We start from the raw sequence: 19,363 nt of genomic DNA, 5'->3' as shown, positions 1-19,363 counted from the left end.
TGCATAATCGTCCGGAAATATGTCATCATTGTAGGGAGCAGCATTTGAATCATGGGGTGCACCTAATCAACTAAAATGTTTACATAATCATTGGCTGTAACACGGCTGTTGAGAGTAATGATGGGACGAGGAGAATACCAAGATATGGTTACCCATACCGTCACACTTCCACCTCCATGCTTAACAGCTGGAATAAAGCACACATGACTGTGGGCTTCTTTTGGCGTTCTCCAGACATAAATCCAGTCCCATGAGGGAAATAACGAAAACATTGACGCATTGGACCATGTGGCTTGTTTTACAATGATCAACAATCAAGGATTTAATCTTCTTACATCCATAGTTGAAATGTAGGGCAGTGGGACTTCAGCTGGCATAAATTTATATTAAAAATGAAGAAATTCCTGCAGCTGTATTTAAGGTGTCTATTTTGTTTTGGCAACTCGTTTCAACGTTGTAACAACGTCATCTTCAGGCCCATACACTTATTGACGTCAACTGCGTGCGGCTGATACTAGAAGTCAGTGGTGAGATATGGACGTGCTCCTTGTGGAAGGTGGGACTTACTCCCAACGCTTATGAAAAATAATAGGTGTCTTTCAGCTGACAAAGACATTTTGGAAGCGAAACATGAAATTTAATTTGCTAGACCCACCCCCTTTCACACGAAGCAAATAACTAGATTAAACGGAACATATATTGCATACACACGCTGCAGGGTGCTTTAGAGGCCGCGAGGTGGCAACGAACACTTCGCCTTCAACAAAAGTTGTTCCTCATAACCTGGTCTATCATTCCTACCAGCGTGACGAAAATATTTTGAAACATCCCTTATACTCAGCGATCAAGTAAAATTTTATTGCGAACAGTAATGTTATCTGCCCAGTCTTTCTGCGAAAGATATGTAGAAGACTGCTTTGTATTCACAATTACTGATCTGAAAGACAGGCAATGACAGCAAGGCATCTGACCGAAAGAATATCTTGTAGTCTACTGTTTGTAATTTGTTGAACTTCGAATAGATACAGACTGAAAGTTTAACATGAGATGACAAACAGTAGTAGAATATCTGAACAGCCTGAACTCCAAATAACATTTCGTCAATAATTTGTTTCAAAATCTGTTCACGTGTTTCCACATCCAAGTGTGTTCTGCAAATTATTTGAGGGTTAGGAGAGACAAGAACTGTAGCAGAATCCGATAAAGGTCTGCTGGTATATCCACTAAATGCGAAATTTTCTGTATTTGCTGCAGATCCCGATGAATATCAAGTTTCCCCTTACTGTATACAGTCTCTCATTTTAAGAACAGATTCCTGTTTTAGGTTCAGTATGCACACATATATAAGAATAAAGATATTCACGGATAAAAATGCATAGAAGATGCTTTAGCCATGAGGTACGTAGAAATATTTGTCATTTGCTGCAGGGGCGAATAGACTTAAGGTACTAAGGTACACTCTACCTTCCAGGATGATCACAGTAATGTCAGAGAACATGGGAACAGGTAAAAGCATATTTTTCCACCAACATTTGGAAGATCTGTTAATAATCCATTTTTTACTGTTAGATAGTAGATATAGTTTTCCTTCAATATGGGCTGAAGGCAACTGGTTTTTAAATTCCTAACCGCGCTAGCAATGACTGTACGTTAGTGCCACGAGCAACTGTGGGTACCACTCTCACATTTCATGGTGTGAAGAGATGAATCGTGACAAATAATGCGTAATTAGTGATACTATCTTTAAGGATGACAAATATTCTGATCTTGTATTGGAAAATGTAACAAAGAAAGAAAAGGGCACAAAATATTTTATTTACATGATGGGGAAAAATTAAGCACTCTCGTGTTATGATTGCAAAAGACATCGGACATAAACAATCCTTATAATCTCACTTAGCGATAAGCTAACATACGAAAATGAGTTATAAGTAAGACAAATCCTTAAATGTAGCAGTTATTTATTTTACCATAAACTAAAGTAATTAAATAATATACCTGTCAATTAGTTTTCATGTTACAAATAAATGAAATATTAGAAATTACCATGAAATTTTATTTTCTCCCTAATGTGTCGAAATGTCTGTCAAGACTATATATGTTGCTGGCTACGCGTAAAAATGATTACACAGTGTTACTCTTGCTACTTCGTTCTCCTTCATTTTCACAACATATCTCATTTGTTTTCAAACGACTATCTTGGAAATGTCAGGAATAATGCAAAGCAAATAGAATTAATAATCATTTCCATAAATACTGCTCTATGAGTTGATGGTAGATGATTGCAGCTAAACTATATGTGATTCTTTTATTTTAATGATACAGTAATTTCATCATTAATGTAATGTGGTTCTAGAAATTGTGGCTGTTAGTTAACGTTAGACATGTTTCCCCTGCTGTGACTGTCATAAGCTACTAGCCTGTTAATATTCTTAGAGCTCTCCCACCTAAAACGAATGAGGTGAGAGAGTGGTTAGCGCACAGGACGTGCATTAGGGAGAATTATGGCTCAAATACCCGTTAGGCCATCCTGACTTAGGTTCCCCATGTTATGGCCGGGATGGCTCCTTTGGAATGGGCGCGCCCAGTTCCTTCCCCGTACTTTAATAATCGGTACTTTAGCTCCGGCGCTGATGTCCTCTCTGTCGACAGGACGTTAAATTCTACTCTTCCTTCCTTCCTTTCTCTCCCACTTCTCGATATTAAAATTTTTCAAGATGTCGCATAAATGGTGCAACAAGCTACAAGGGGCTGTAGAGGCCTCTAGAGGAACAAATAGAGGCTAGGAACCAGTGTCCGGAAATTTTATTTAACGACGTTACAGAGCGTCGAAGTTACAGGTGCCTCGCTTGTGCGCTATTCCGTCGCCTCGGTGGCAAACGTGGCTTTGTACACTGACGGATCGTAGGCGGAACGCCTCGCAGTGTTACTTGTTACCAAGCGATCGTGACCGATTACTACAATCGCCATTGGAGAAGATCGATCTGACTGCTGGATAGAGAGGCATCATCTCCTATGAATGCAATGCCATGTGGCCTCAGTGGGTGATGGTTTCGGATACGGGTGTCCAGAGCAGGCTTTTCTCATGGAAGCTTCTAAATCTCCAACTTTTTGGCCGCTGTGTTGCGCCGTTGGACGACGTTTCAAGACACGGGTCCCCATCCTCGATCTGTTCTTCAATGCACCCTCTACAACCCCTGGAAGTTTGTCCCAACATTTCTGGAACATCGTGTATATTGTATCTGCGACAGTACTTTATACAGCCTAATTTTCTCCTCTCTGAATGTAATATCTTTGCAGGCTACGAGACATAGAACCTCCATTGGAGATTTGGTAGTAGAAATTGACATTAACTACGTACAAATTGCATTGTTGTACGTTAGTGATTACCGTGCTTTGTTTCAGGATGTAGTCCGTTGCATGCAGTGAGAGCTTCCAATTAATTTCTCATCACATTAAAAGGACCGGCCTGCGTTCGGCGACGAGAGGCCAGAGCGTGACGTCACCACTGGCCAAATATTTAATTAGTGCGTATCGCGGCTGTACTACCGGAACTAACGAGGGGTGCGACAGCAGGTTTGCAATTACACGGCAGCTCGCACGGGCAGAAACTGAAAACGACCAAAATTAGTGGCCAATTCAGCGGAAGTAATTGGAAAGCCGCGTCGCCAGCGTACTCCGGAAGTTTCGTCAGCAGCGAAATGAGCAATTGGTTATCCAGTTAGCCCAACGTTAGACTCACTGAAAATTTGGCCCGGATTTAAATCGCTTTACTGCTGTCCCGAGTTGAACGCACGCCGCGTGACACGTCCGAGCGACGGGGCGATCACCGGTTGGCTGCCTTCCCAAACAATTTGTTCCTTGCAGGAAAACTAAGAGGTTTTTCAGTTCGTTCTGTTCGGAACTGTTACTTAAGTTTAACGTTGATACTTGCCGCTGATTTACTTCAGGAAATAACTGAATCAGCCACTACTTATATGTATGTAAGGGTGGTTTTGGCTTAACACTTCTTTACCGTGTTGGGGATTGTTCCATATCCCAGTGGATGTACGTCTCACCTTTGACACGAGATATCGCATAATTTGCTTATTTGTATTTGAAAAATTCCTTACCTTTAGACTCTGTACACCTACACCCACGTGTCTCCACTGTGAATCACAGTTAAGTGCCAGGCAGAGGGTACACCGAACCACCTTCACACTACGACTTCTGGAGTCCGGTCTTCCTCAGTTGCGTGTGATATTACGGTATATTCATAGTTTTCGCCTGTTGACCGTCTAACTACAACTGAATGAAACACAATTTTCGTGCCATACGCCTTTCGCCTTTATTCTCTGCAAGTCATCTTCAGTAACCTTGAATACGTACATATATGTATTGTTTGGTTTATATTTTGGGACAGTGTGTATATAGGTTATAAATAGTTCTGCTGTCTGGTTTTTCTGTGGCATAGTGGTATTGGAAATTCTACTTACAGATTCCGTGGATGATTTTCTACAAGTTGTGTCTTAGTTCCGGTAGTGGCGCTGTTCTTCTTCTTATAAATGCCATTTCGGATTTTATTTTCCACACTTCACAGCACTGTGAGCTGAACACTTGTTTCGATACTTAGTTTTGGTTTGTATTACCGACTGTCAGATGTTACTGTCAAAGATCGAATGTTATTGCCAACTTTCGAGTGTGATTTTCTTTATAGTTATCTGTGATTTGATTGTGTATCCGTGTGTGTGTGTGTGTGTGTGTGTGTGTGTGTGTGTGTGTGTGTGACCAGAAGGCGTGATGGAGGAAGAAAAGTTGGGAGGGAAAGAGAGAGAAAGAGACAGGTAGGTATGTAGTTAGGCGGTAAACAAGTAAAAATTAAAAATTAAAAATATACGGTATCATTCAAACCGATTCTCAATTATTCCACTCTGGAATAGCGCGCGGTTGTGCGGTAGCGTTCTCGCTTCCCACGCCCGGGTTCCCGGGTTCGATTCCCGGCGGGGTCAGGGAATTTCTCTGCCTCGTGATGACTGGGTGTTGTGTGCTGTCCTTAGGTTAGTTAGGTTTAAGTAGTTCTAAGTTCTAGGGGACTGATGACCATAGATGTTAAGTCCCATAGTGCCCAGAGCCATTTTGAACCTACATTTACCCGTGCGAACCCTCGTTTCCCTTATTGCATTATGATGATCATTTCTCCGTATCTAGATTGGCACCAACAAAATAATTTCGTATTCCGAGGGGAAAGTTGTTGATTGAATTTTTTTTATAATTTTTATCCCAAATCCTGTATTATGTCCTTGACACTTTCTCCCGTATTTCTTGGTATCACTAAATGTGGTGCCCTTCTTTGGGCACTCTTGGTGTATTCCGTCAATCCTATTGGGTAAGGACCACACACTGCGCAGCCGTACTCCAAAAGAGGACGAACAAGTATAGTGCAGGCTGTCTCTTCAGTACGCCTGTTGCATTTTTAAGTGTTCTGCAAATAAAACAGTCTTTGTTTCGTCTTCCTCACAACATTTTCTATGTGATCTTTATAATTTCAGTTGTTGTTAATTGTAATTCCTAGGTATTTAGTTGAATTTACGCCGTTTATATTTAATTCATCCATCGTGTAACCGAAGCTTAACGAATTTCCAGAATGAGATTTTCACTCTGCAGCGGAGTGTGCGCTGATACGAAACTTCCTGGCAGATTAAAACTGTGTGCCTGACCGAGATTCGAACTCGGGACCTTTGAATTTCGCGGGCAAGTGCTCTACCATCTGAGCTATCGAAGCACGACTCACTCCCGGTCCTCACAGCTTTACTTCTGCCAGTATCTCGTCTCTTACCTTCCAGTATCTCGTCTCCTACCTTCCAAAATTTCTTTAGCACTCATGTAGATGATCTCACACTTTTCGTTATTTACTATCAATTGCCGATTTTCGCACCGTACACACATCTTACCGAAATTGTAATTGGTTTTGATCTTCTGTTGACTTTACTACACCGTAAATGACAACGTCATCTGCAAACAACCTAAGAGGGGTGCTAGGATTGTCTTCTAAATTGTTTATATAGACAAAGAACAGCAGAAGGCCTATAACATTATCTCGAGAACCCTCCGTCAATTACTATGAACTGTGACCTCTCTGACAAGAAATCACAAATGTAGTCGCGCAACTGAGACGATGTTCCATAAGCACGCCACTTCGAATATAGCTACGCTATAGATGGCATTACTGTGGTCAACATCACTTTATCTAATTTATGAGGGAAGTTCAAATGGTTCAAATGGCTCTGAGCACTAAGGAACTCAACTTCTGAGGTCATTAGTTCCCTAGAACTTAGAACTAGTTAAACCTAACTAACCTTAGGACATCACACATATCCATGCCCGAGGCAGGATTCGAACCTGCGACCGTAGCGGTCTCGTGGTTCCAGAATGCAGCGACTAGAACCGCACGGCCACTTCGGCCGGCCTATGACTTGACTTATTGACTTTCCCTATTTTTCACAAAAACGAGAATGTGAAACTGTAGTATGAATTGTTATATGTAGTCTATAAGTTGACTGTGTTGAACTAACAAGTTTAGTCAATAGTTTTAAACTGTTAACATCTCAGAAAAATTCTGCCATAGGAAATTTCCTTGGCGTTCGGAATATTCGTGTAAATCTTCAATCGAGACTGGAAAGGTGACAAATTCTATCCACAGTTCCCCAAAGAAAACATCATCGCAAAGCAGGTGCCTGGTATGTCGTAGTAAGGAAAAAAAAAACAAACTTTGGTGCCTTATATACATCCAATATTTCATCTTCGAACTTCTTGTACCAGCTTGTGAAAGCTGAAGTGTAGAGGACACTGAATTATCATTTGTTGCTCCAAATGTTACATGTAAGCAAACTCTCAATTACTTATATAAAAACGTCAGCATATGTGTACTTATAATTACTCTTGTTTTTAAATATGTAAACGTTATGACTGAAAATTACAAAAATTTTTCTGATATTTAAGTACATAATGCTGCTGCAGAAAAATGAGAGCCTGGGTAGCTGACTTATGTTTTCCATGTTCATTAGCAACATTTCCGTAAGTATTCGGAACAGTACCAGTTTTTCTTGCTCAAATAAGAAGTCTGACGTGCTGTTCCACAAACCCCACCGCATTAATAACGTTACGGTAGTTGGCCACTGTACCCAAGGACTAATACACTTGTTTATTACATAAACTTTGTAACAAATATTGAACGAACTGTAAATGGTTCAAAATCCGGAACGCATGTTGGCATTTTGTACACTAAGTTTCTGGCGGCACTTTTTCTACAGGTATGAAAGCAAATTATCCAACAAAAGCATAGTAACTCGTAAAATAAATTTGGTGCTTGAGTCATAGTATTAACAGAGAGGTGAACGTTAAGTCTTTTATCGAATCCTGTGCCAATCTTAATTTTTCCACGAAGTAGTAAGGTAGCAGGATGGCAGTACTACGAGAGGACTTCAACAATTAAAACGCGTTACTAAGGCAAGCACAGTAGCTGTTATTCAATACCACACCACGTGACAAAGTAACACACATGTGTGATAATTTCTTTCAGAAATCACTAAATCTCTGTGAATAACGGTAGGAACGTTCCACAAATAATTCAGATCCTTGGCCGCGGAGCCAGTCCAGAACCGCTCTGTGGACGTCCAAATCGTTGGAAAATCCTTCCGTTCCAGCTTGTCGAAAATATGAAAATTGCACGGTTTAAGATAGGAACTACGTGATGTAGCAGCATCACCCACAAACGTGCGGCCTTGATGAAACTGTACCACAATTTCGCTATCGCTGATCGCGTCATCGCATTTGGTTCATATACCGCCAGAATATCACGGTGAACCTCTGTTCAACTTAGAAGCCTTGCCCACAGGCATCTCACAGCCACGTGTACATCTTTGGAGAAAGTTTCCAATAGTCGCGCCATTAGAGTCCCACACTGTGACTCACCTGTTATCTGTAACATAGGAAAACTGAGTTTGAAGGAAACACGGTACATGCACTCTCTCCTGGCAGTGCGCAACTCTGGTTGCGCTATATACACTATGTGATCAAAAGTATCCGGACACCTGGCTGAAAATTACTTACAAGATCGTGGCGCCCTCCATCGGTAATGCTGAAATCCAATATGTTGGCGGCCGACCCTTAGCGGTGATGACAGCTTCCACTCTCGCAGGTGTACGTTCAGTGAGGCGCTGGAAGGTTTCTTGGGAAACGGCAGCCCATTCTTCACGGAGTGCTGCACTGAGGAGAGGTATCGATCACGATCGGTGAGGCCTGGCACGAAGCCGGCGTTCCAAAACATCCCAAAGGTGTTCTGTAGGATTCAGGTCAGGACTCTGTGTAGTCTAGTCCATTACAGGGGTAACAAACTGCCTATTTGCTTCTGTCTCGGCTGGCCGGGGTGCCCGAGCGTCTCTAGGCGCTACAGTCTGGAACCGCGCGACCGCTACGGTCGCAGGTTCGAATCATACCTCGGGCATGGATGTGTGTGATGTCCTTAGGTTAGTTACGTTTATGTAGTTCTAACTTCGAGGGGACTGATGACGTCAGCAGTTAAGTCCCATAGTGCTCAGAGCCATTTGAACCATTTTGCTTCTGTCTCGGATTCTTCGGCCGACATTCATCCAATGATTTTACTGACGTTTCGCCAGTACGAGTGGCTGGCATTGTCAAAGCTTCACCCTCCATTGCCGATGGTGAATATTTGACAATGCCAGCCACTCGAGCTGGCGAAACGTCAGTAAAATCATTAGATAAACGTCGGCCGAAGAACGCGAGACAGAAGCAAATAGGCAGTTTGTCAACAGGTGGCCACGTAAGCCTAAACAGTTTTGCAGTACAGGGATGTTATTACCGTGTAACCACTCCGCCATAGGCCGTGCATTATGAACAGGTGCTCGATCGTGTTGACAGATGCAATCGACACCCCGGAATTGATCTTCAACAGTGGGAAGCAAGAAGGTACTCAAAACATCAATGTAGGCTTGTGCTGTGATAATGCCACCCAAACAAGTGGTGCAACCCCTCTCTATGAAAAACACGACCACATCATAACACTAATGCCTCCGATTCTTACTGTTGGCACTACATACGCTGGCAGATGACGTTCACCGGGCATTCGTCATATCCATAACCTGCCGTCTGATCGCCACATTATGTACCGTCTTTCGTCACTCCACACAACGTTTTTCCGCTGTCCAGTCGTTCAATGTTTACATTTCTTACTTCAAGCGAGACGTCCTTTGGCATTTAACGACGTGATGTGTGCCATATGACCAGCCGCTCGACCCTAAAATCCAAGTTTTCTCATCTCCCGCCTGTCATAGAACTTGCAATGGTCCTGGTGCAGTTTGGAATTCCTTTGTGGTGGTCGGGATATATGTTTACCTATTACACATTACGACCGTCTTCAACTGTCGACGGTCTCTGTCAGTCAACATACGAGGTCGGCCTGTACGCTTTTGTGCTGTAAGTGACCCTTCACGTATCCACTTCATTATCAGATCGGGAACAGTGGACCTAGAGATATTTAGGAATGTTGAAATCTCGGGTGAAGGTGTTTGACACAAGTTATACCCAATCACCTGACCACGATCGAAGTTTGTGAGTTTCGCGGAGCACCCCGTTTCCTTTCACTCACGATGTCTTATGACTATTTATTTCGCTGATATACAGGGTGTTACGAAAAGGTACGGCCAAACTTTCAGGAAACATTCCTCCCACACAAATAAAGAAAAGATGTTATGTGGACATGTGTCCGGAAACGCGTAATTTCCATGTTAGAACTCATTTTAGTTTCGTCCACCTAGGCTCAATGGAGCACGTTATCATGATTTCATACGGGATACTCTACCTGTGCTGCTAGAACATGAGCCTTAACAAGTACGACACAACATGTGGTTCATGCGCGATGGAGCTCCTGCACATTTTAGTCGAAGTGTTCGTATGCTTCTCAACAACAGATTCAGTGACCGATGGATTGGTAGAGGCTGACCAATTCCATGGCCTCCACGCTCTCTTGACCTCAACCCTCTTGACTTTTATTTATGGGGGCATCTGAAAACTCTTGTCTACGCAACCACGGTACCAAATGTAGAGACTCTTCGTGCTCGTATTGTGGACGGCTGTGAAAGAATACGCCATTCTCCAGGGCTGCATCAGCGCATCAGGGATTCCATACGACGGAGGGTCGTTGCATGTATCCTCGCTAACGGAGGACATTTTGAACATTTCCTGTAACAAAGTGTTTGAAGTCACGCTGGTACGTTCTGTTGCTGTGTGTTTCCATTCCATGATTAATGTGATTTGAAGAGCTCTAACATTGGAAAGTAAGCGTTTCCGAACACATGTCCACATAACATATTTTCTTTCTTTGTGTTTGAGGAATGTTTCCTTAAAGTTTGGCCGTACCTTTTTGTAACACCCTGTATAGGCAGCACAGTGCACCTAATGTAAAAAACATGTTTTTGGGAGTGACGGGATACTATTTATCACATAGTTTGCGCTGCCTGGTCAGCTTACTGCGCACCTCTCCCAAAGCAAAGGAGTGCATATGGGAAAAAATAAAGTGAATCAATTAAAAACATTTGCGGATTCCATAGTTCTGTGGTTGTGGACCGGGAGCCTTCTATTTATAATATCTTACTGTTTCCACAGAAGGAGAACAGACATTTACAGTACGAAATACTGAAAATACTTATGTGCATAACGAAGTTATAATGAAATAAATTATTAAGTGAAATACTCCTACACAGAAAATTACTGTATTGACTTTCACAGAATAAAAGGATCCGTCTAATCAATTTCAAGTTGGGACTGATACAAATAAAACATTACAGAGAAATAATCTTAACTCTGGTCTGTTACGAGTTGACAGCATGAGATGATTTTTGGCGCCGAAAAGAGAGTCTTGGTGGGTCTCACGAAACCAGCCAGAGCACTGATGAGCATTACTTGTTAGTCACTGGTTTCATTAGGAAAAAAGTGTTTTACAATAACACTTACAGGAAAACGAAACACATGAACAACGATTTACGAATATCTCAACGAAATCCACCATGTGGAAAACTGAATCCGAAACGTGACCAAATATTACATAACGTCGCCGTAAAAGAGCAACATTCAAAGACAGCTTATGGGAGTCTTACGGCAACAAAACAGAATATTTTGTTCTCGCTGTATTTAAGAAAAGAAAACTCTGCCACACCTGTTGCTTATACCCGACAGATCTCATTCGATTTACAATTTCTCGTGATTATTTGTGGAATACCAGAATGAGATTTTAGGTAAAATTTCGTTGAGTTACGTACTTATTCTTGTCTTACGCTTTGTACCTTATGTCCGGGTTTCATTTAGCACCGGTCCTAATTTACGTTACGTCTGTACCAACTCCCTCAAAGTGCTTGAACGGTGCCACCATTGACAGGTACTCAATCCGTTTGGTCGAGTACTAGTAAGCAAAGGATGGAAGTAGCTGTATCGTGGGTTTCATATACAATACATCTACAATGATTACTTTTTTTTATGTGGGTGAGATCCGGCCGGTGTGGCCGTGCGGTTCTAGACGCTTCAGTCTGGAACCGCGTGACCGCTACAGTCGCAGGTTCGAATCCTGCCTTGGGCATGGATGTGTGTGATGTCCTTAGGTTAGTTAGGTTTAAGTAGTTCTAAGTTCTAGGGGACTGGTGACCACAGATGTTAAGTCCCATAGTGCTCAGATCCATTTTGTGGGTGAGAATAAGCATAAACCAAGTTTTGCCGCTGCATGTGTCGCCTATTCGTATTAGGCATCTTCAGTGGTGAGTAAAATAAAAGATAACTGTTTAACTGTACATGTTTAGTTATGAGACATTTAGTGTTTCCTGGAATCACATTTACGGTGGCGTGTTATTTAGACTTGTAGGAGTGTCGTTTATTATTTGCTTTTGCGTCTTCTATTCTTTTCGCTTGTCCATTTCCTCTTATGTGAATGCCAATTTCCAAGTGATGGTATGTCTCAGTAAGACATGAGTACACATGCTCTTCCTTGTTGTACGCTTCACGTTACGTTGCTACGGGGTTGTGCAGATAAAGGGAGATGCACAGGATACCGTTGGAGTGGTTGGGTGCTGTAGTTATGGAGATACCTGTGTGTGTTTTGCGTATGTGTGAGTGTATGTTTTTGAAATTTTGTAATTTTTAATATTTCATTTTGGTATAGTCATGTTTTAATGTTAAATATTTTCTTATACTTTGCTGTGACTTAATTAATTAATGAATCTTTGAATTAGCTATTTCTTATTTGGTGATTGAGCATATTTTCATTTTTGTTATTATTTGTAATGACTACGCTGTTATTTACTTGGATAATGCTATTGTAGGTTTAGCGTAAAGCTAATGGTCCAGATACAAGTTTTATTATTCATTAGAAAAATGGGATGGGGATACACGGTACTCGTTTTGGAACTGTTACTGTAATATGTTTCAGTTACAAAGCGTATATACCAACATTGTTACACATCTATCTTCTGACGTGCCTATTTATATGGACGTCTGAGTACAAAAATGAACGGTCATGATTTCTTGCGTCGAGAGAATAACCTGTCAGAAAAAGAACGCTCGATATCATTGATAGCGTCTGTCCCGTCATCCGTTGAAAACTGAAGAAAAACTAGATTCCGTTCAGTAATTTTACGGGCCATATCCATCGATTGCTGAGCGTAATGGACTGTGATTTTCAGTTTCACGTTAATAAAGGTGCTGGGGAAGGTAAAAATTGTTAAAACCATGACTCTGTGCTTCATGCTAAAATAACAGTGTTAAAGAATACAATGTGTCTGAAAGTCACAGTGACACTGAAATATATGAAACTCTTTGTGGAGCGAATAAGGCATTAAATGAGAAAGTAATTGAGTTTGACAGCTGCAAAATTAAATTTGGCGTTATGAAACAGGTAAAATGTGGCACAGTTAGATGAGAGAAACGTATTCACGGCAGTGTTATTAAAGTGCCAACAACAAATGAACCTCACCCAGTCGCTGACACACTCAGAGTGAACAGTCGATAACAGAGAAATCCGAGGACCTTGGCGGCCCTGATGTAGCCACAACTGGAATGAACGTTAACGGCCGCTTTGCTGGCAGTCAATGTTGCGACATGGAATAGTGCAACGGCTAGTGGAAAACACATCCTCTCGCAGGCAAAAAGAAATCCCATCTCTACAAATTGTGGCTGGGTCAAATAATGACCAAAGTGTGCAGCTGTGTTCCTCTTCAAAGGCACTGCTGATACCTTGGCATTCTCGATTCCCTAACCCCAGAGGCCAGTCCCTGCCTGATACGCCTGGCATTCTCGCTTCTGTAACCCCAGTGGTCGCACCCCCTGACCTGGAGGATACCCTAGCGCTATCGGTCTATGGCCCCCACGAACCTACTCAAATCCCAGTCCGTACCAACGGCCAGCGAGATGCAGACGCTCTGGATGTGGCCATCTACAAAAATATCTACGCTCAGTTTCCACTGGAGGTTCTCCACGAACTGGCCTCTGACGATGAGCCACTACTCTTGCACCTCACCAATGTTGTTGTTGTTGTTGTTGTGGTCTTCAGTCCTCAAGACTCGTTTGATGCAGCTCTCCATGATACCCTATCATGTGCAAGTTTCTTCATCTCCCAGTACCTACTGCAACCTACATCCTTCTGAATCTGCTTTGTGTATTCATCTCTTGGTCTCCCTCTACGATTTTTACCCGCCACGCTGCTGTCCAATGCTACATTTGTGATCCCTTGATGCCTCAGAACGTATCCTACCAACCGGTCCCTTCTTCTTGTCAAGTTGTGCCACAAACTCCTCTTCTCCCCAATTCTATTCAATACCTCCTCATTAGTTATGTGATCTACCCATCTAATCTTAAGCATTATTCTGTAGCACCACATTTCGAAAGCTTCTATTCTCTTCCTGTCCTAACTATTTATCGTCCATGTTTCACTTCCATACATGGCTACACTCCATACAAATACTTTCAGAAACGACTTCCTGACACTTAAATCTATACTCGATGTTAACAAATTTCTCTTCTTCAGAAACGCTTTCCTTGCCATTGCCAGTCTACATTTTATATCCTCTCTACTTCGACCATCATCAGTTATTTTGCTCCCCAAATAGCAAAACTCCTTTACTACTTTAAGTGTCTCATTTCCTAATCTCATCTCTCCAATGCTGCCCCTTCATTTGATGTTCATTATACTACGACCCTCACCAACTGGGACAAGTTTGCCTGGGTACACGACCTCGATTTGACAACACCAGCCAATATAGTCCGTGCAGTGGATTACCTTACCATCAAAATATAGAAAACAGTGAAACTCTCCACCTCCACTGCACCTCGGAATTTAACACCCCTGGACGACATGCCCCCTCTGTAACGAGAGCTGAATGTGCAAAAGAACCGCTACCGCCGGCGGTGGAAGCAGTTTCGTGACCCTCAGGACAACCCCCAAATCCGACGCATCCAGCGCGAATTCAGCCACCGGCTCGCTGACTGAAGGTCCGTACAATGGGAGGACAGGATGTCCGCTTTCCTACTCCACCAAAAATCTGACTGGGCTGTCATTCACACCCTGCGGCGTTCTATGCCAGCGACTGCCCATCCTATTCGCACGGCAGCGGGCTTGCTGTATGACACTCTCCAAATTGTGGAAACGCTGGCAGATGCGTTCGAGGCCCAAAACCGCCCTCTTGTCCAGGACCTTTCTCCGAACGAACTACAGGAAGAACATGAAGTCCTGACAGCTGTTGCTGCTTTCCGCAACCGCCCACCCCAGTCTGCTCCCCTTCTTACGTCCATGGCAGAAATTCAGCGCATGCTTCGACGGAAACGTAGCTGGTTGGCCCCTGAATTGGACGAAATTTTAAATGAACATCTTTTGCCACCTTCCCCGCACACCACTCATCTTGTTGACCTAGGTTTTAAACCGTTGTCCCACGTCTGGCCTTTCCCCCCTCAGTGGAAACAACCCAAGCTGATTGTGATCCCCAGGAGGTTCAAAGACGCTACAGTCCCTACCAACAACAGGCCCATTAGCCTCCTAAATACTATGGCGAAGGTCCTTGAATCTGTGATCCTTTACAGAGTTTCCCAAACACTTGCGGGAGCTGGGACAATCCGTCCTGAACAGTTTGGATTCACTTCGCACCTCTCTGCCGAACTTCAGGTCCTACGGATCACTGAACACATCTGCAAAGGCTTCAACACCACCAAGTCGACAGCTGCCGTTTTTCTGGACTTGCAAAACGCCTATGACAAGATCTGGCAAGACAACCTCGTACACAAGATGCTGACACAGACCCCTATACCGGATATTTATGTCAAGATCGTGGATGACTTCCTCCATGGTAGAACTTTCCTAGTGGCTCAACGGGGAATGCGTTCTGGCATTCGCCAATTGTCGGCAGGCACTCCACAAGGATCGGTGGTATCTCCCATCCTTCCTAATATCTATGTAAATGATATGCCGGTCATCCCCGAGTGCCACCTTGCACAATATGCTGACGACACAGCACTATACACCACTGGCCGCATTACTAACGCCGTCGTCGGCCGCCTCCAGCGACAGGTGGACGCCACCATCACCTGGTGCCTGACAAACAAAATAGCTCTCAATGCCGCCAAAACTACGGCAGTCTATTTCACGAAACGGCACCCAGTCCTCCGCCACAATATTTCGATTGCAGGCGTGCAGGTGCCCTGGTCCCCGACAACCACCTATCTCGGGGTCCAGATGGACCACAAGTTGCTCTTCCACTGTCATGCAGAGTATGTCACCAACAAGGGGCAAAAGCTAACAAGGGCTTTGTACCCCCTCTTCCGCAGTAGGGAACTTAATCTGCACACCAAGTTCCGCATTTACCGAACAGTTATCCTGCCTGCCCTCACGTATGGATCTGCTGAATGGTCCACGATTAGTGTCACCAGGATGCGGACGTTGCAGCGCCTGCAGAACAAGGTGCTCACGAGAATTGTCACTCTCCACGAGGAAGCGGATATCGTCCCCCTAAAGACGACCATTCGCAACAACGTGCGGGGACTCTATGAGAAAGTGGATGCCTTGCGGGACACTATCCATGGGTTACGCCACGTTGTGATCACACTTCCACGCCGCTGGCATCGACATCCGGTTCCCCTAACCATCCTAGAGGAATCGGATTCCGACCATGGCTGACGATAGGCCTGGCACGCCCACCATGGACGCATCCTTTGGCCGGACTAGCCCCCATTCTACGTCCAATACATTCCCACCCTACCTTCCCACGTTAGGCTAAATTTTTCTGCCTGACTGATGTAGTACTGTCACCGTCAGAGGGACTACAAATCCCACCGCCACACCTCGAAAATGAGTTGCAGTGACGCAGTCACTACCCTGCGGATAAATTTACTGCCTCACCAACACAGTTAGACTGTAATAGACCAGTGATGCTGTATTGTAACACATCACACACACAAAAAAAGATGGCGTTTCGGGTGTTGTGATGCGCCTAGTCTCATTTGCTTCCATTTCACGATCGGCAGTGGTCCAGCAAGACGCGCTTAACGTTTGAGGTCCCAAAGCGCTGCACCATTTGTATCGCGAAGTATCAATGGTATAAGACGCGTTGAACGTCCTAGTTGCAAAAGCCTTGCAACATCTGGATCCTAAAGCATTGATATTTTATGGTTTTGATGGAACGTCGTCCTAACACCGTCCATGTATCGATATATCGGTCTTTATAAACTACCTTTTATATGTGCTGAATCTCGGTTGTTTCCATATCTCGATCGTTAGTGATGCACCGTAGATTGACAGCAAGAAGATGTGGTGTCACCGCCAGACACCACACTTGCTAGGTGGTAGATTAAATCGGCCGCGGTCCATTTAGTACATGTCGGACCCGCGTGTCGCCACTGTGTGATCGCAGACCTAGCGCCACCACAAGGCAGGTCTCGTGATACGGACAAGCACTCGCCCCAGTTGTACGGACGACCTAGCTAGCGACTAGATGTACGAAGCCTTTCTCTCTCATTAGCCGAGAGACAGAATAGCCTTCAGCTAAGTTAATGGCTACGAACTAGCAAGGCGCCATTAGCCTTACAGTGATTGTAATTAAAGTCTCCTGTGTATCGTCAAGAGCGATGTACCACAATGATTGATTAAAGATAAGTATTAATCCAGCTACGTACTTTTCTTCATAGCATTAATTACGTAGCCTGTTCCAGTACTTCACGCCCGTCTGCGTTAGTCTAGCGTGCATTTTCAGCCATCTCGATCTACAAGGTGTTGGCCCAGCTGCCGACACATCAGAAGACGTGCTGAACGCTCTAGGTGCAAAAGCGTTGCACCATCTGTATACCGATGCATTGATATTTTATGGTTTTAATGAAACGTCGTCTTGATATCGTCGATGTATCGATACATCGGTCTTTAATAAACAACTGATTATCAGTATTACAGTTCTTGTTTGATTTATTATTTGTTATCTTTAAAATTTTCCATTAATGTACGACTACATGAGACAGAGAATTCAAATTAACAAGGAAATATGTTGTATAAGAGGACAGCTGTTGTTCAGTTTATTATTCTTTACTATATATTCAAACGTCTTCTTTAATGTAAGGGCAATACAAGACAGAGGATTGATATTAACAAGGAAATACCTTATATAACGGTGACTCTGTATCGGGATCAGTTATGAAAATCACTGAACTTGCTGCTTTCGTGAATAATTACGATCTCTCCGTGTAGCATCTACACTCCAGCCGTTCCAGAAATAATAGCTTTGTTATAGCTGTGTTCCTTCGGTACAGAAACAGTACGTGAGCAGAAACTTACGAAAGGCAGGAAACGCCAATGGAATTCAGGGCAAATAGTTTAGGAATGTGCGAAACTTGGTCAACAACAGACAGACATATACACTACTTGATCAAAAATAACAGGATACTTCTCAGTGGACATGGAGTGTCTCCACCTTCCGCTGATACGTTTTCATTTAGATCTCTGAATATGTACCAGATGAGGTACTGATGTTGGACGTTAAGATTTGGAACTACGTCGACGTTCTAACTCATACCAAAAGTGTTCCATTGGGTTGCGATCGGGAAACCGTGCAAAGTCCGTTTTAGGGACTTTGTTGTACTGAAACCATTCTCTCACAAATGCTGCTTTATGACAGGTCATTCTGTCATACTGTTATAGTTATCTTTTCCGAACTGTACCTGTACTGTACGCAATATACAAAGCAGTTAATTGTGTTCATGCCCATCTAACGTCAATGTTTTCTGAAGCGAAAAAAGGGGACCACACTCCATCCACAAAAAATACCCCCTCACAGTAACGTCACCTCCTCTGTACTTTGGCGCTAAACATGGCGCCATTTAAAGCTATCCAGAACTTCGCCGAACCCAGACCCCTCAATCAGATTTCAACAGGTTATAGCGCGATTAATCAAACTAAATCACTCGTTTCCAGTCACCCACCGTACCCTGGCGTCGTTCTACACACCATCTCCAGTGTGACTACAGAGATGAGTGATTTATGAGGAGCCACTCGACCATTATACCCCGTTGGCATGGTCCTTGTACCAGCTCCACTGCTAGTAGCACACTGGAACGCACGCGTTATCCTCTCCCACGATTTCATGCGTTTTTTTTTTTTTTTTTTTTTTTTTTTTTTTTTTTTTTTTTTTTTTTTTTTTTTTTTTTTTTTACATCAGCCCTCCGCAAAGCTCAAAGGTCCCTGCCCGTTTGCATTTGAAGTCTGCCTCTTCTTTTTTTAGCTGTAGTTTGTTCCCCCCACGTTCCAACTCCAGAATCACATCAACAACAGTTAGGTAGCCTTAGAAGATGTGAAATGTCTCCAATGGATTTATTATTCACGCAGCAACTTATCTACTTTTAAATTCACGAAGCTCTCCTGATTGTTACTCCACTTTTTTCGGCAACACAATTATTCACGCCTCTTTTTATACTGGCGGTCCACCTTTCGTGACATCTAGTGGTCAGTCGCGCATTATATGGAGGCGTCCGGATACTTTTGATCAGATAAGGTACAATTAAAAAGCACTAGACACAGTAGAAAAAGTTCTCGTCGTGATCTATCCTATCAGAAGGGTGCTGGAACGACTGGACTAGTAACGTGGAGGTTCCACATATAAAGGGACGCCACGGACCGTTTCGAATTCACAAAACTGCTCCATTACACGTTACGTACTCACTAGACTCTTCATTTCATTCAAGTAATCCTGCAGTTCTTCTTCACTTTTGTGAGTATAGCAATGTCGACGGTGAATCTCATCATTGACTTCCTTTCACCCAGAATTTTAATCCCCATACCTTTTTCAATACAGAAAAT

Source organism: Schistocerca piceifrons, chromosome 5 (genome assembly GCF_021461385.2).
Source record: "Schistocerca piceifrons isolate TAMUIC-IGC-003096 chromosome 5, iqSchPice1.1, whole genome shotgun sequence".
Taxonomy (NCBI): Eukaryota; Metazoa; Arthropoda; class Insecta; order Orthoptera; family Acrididae; genus Schistocerca; species Schistocerca piceifrons.
The sequence above is the reverse complement of the archived record's forward strand: the minus strand, read 5'-3'. Positions refer to the sequence as shown.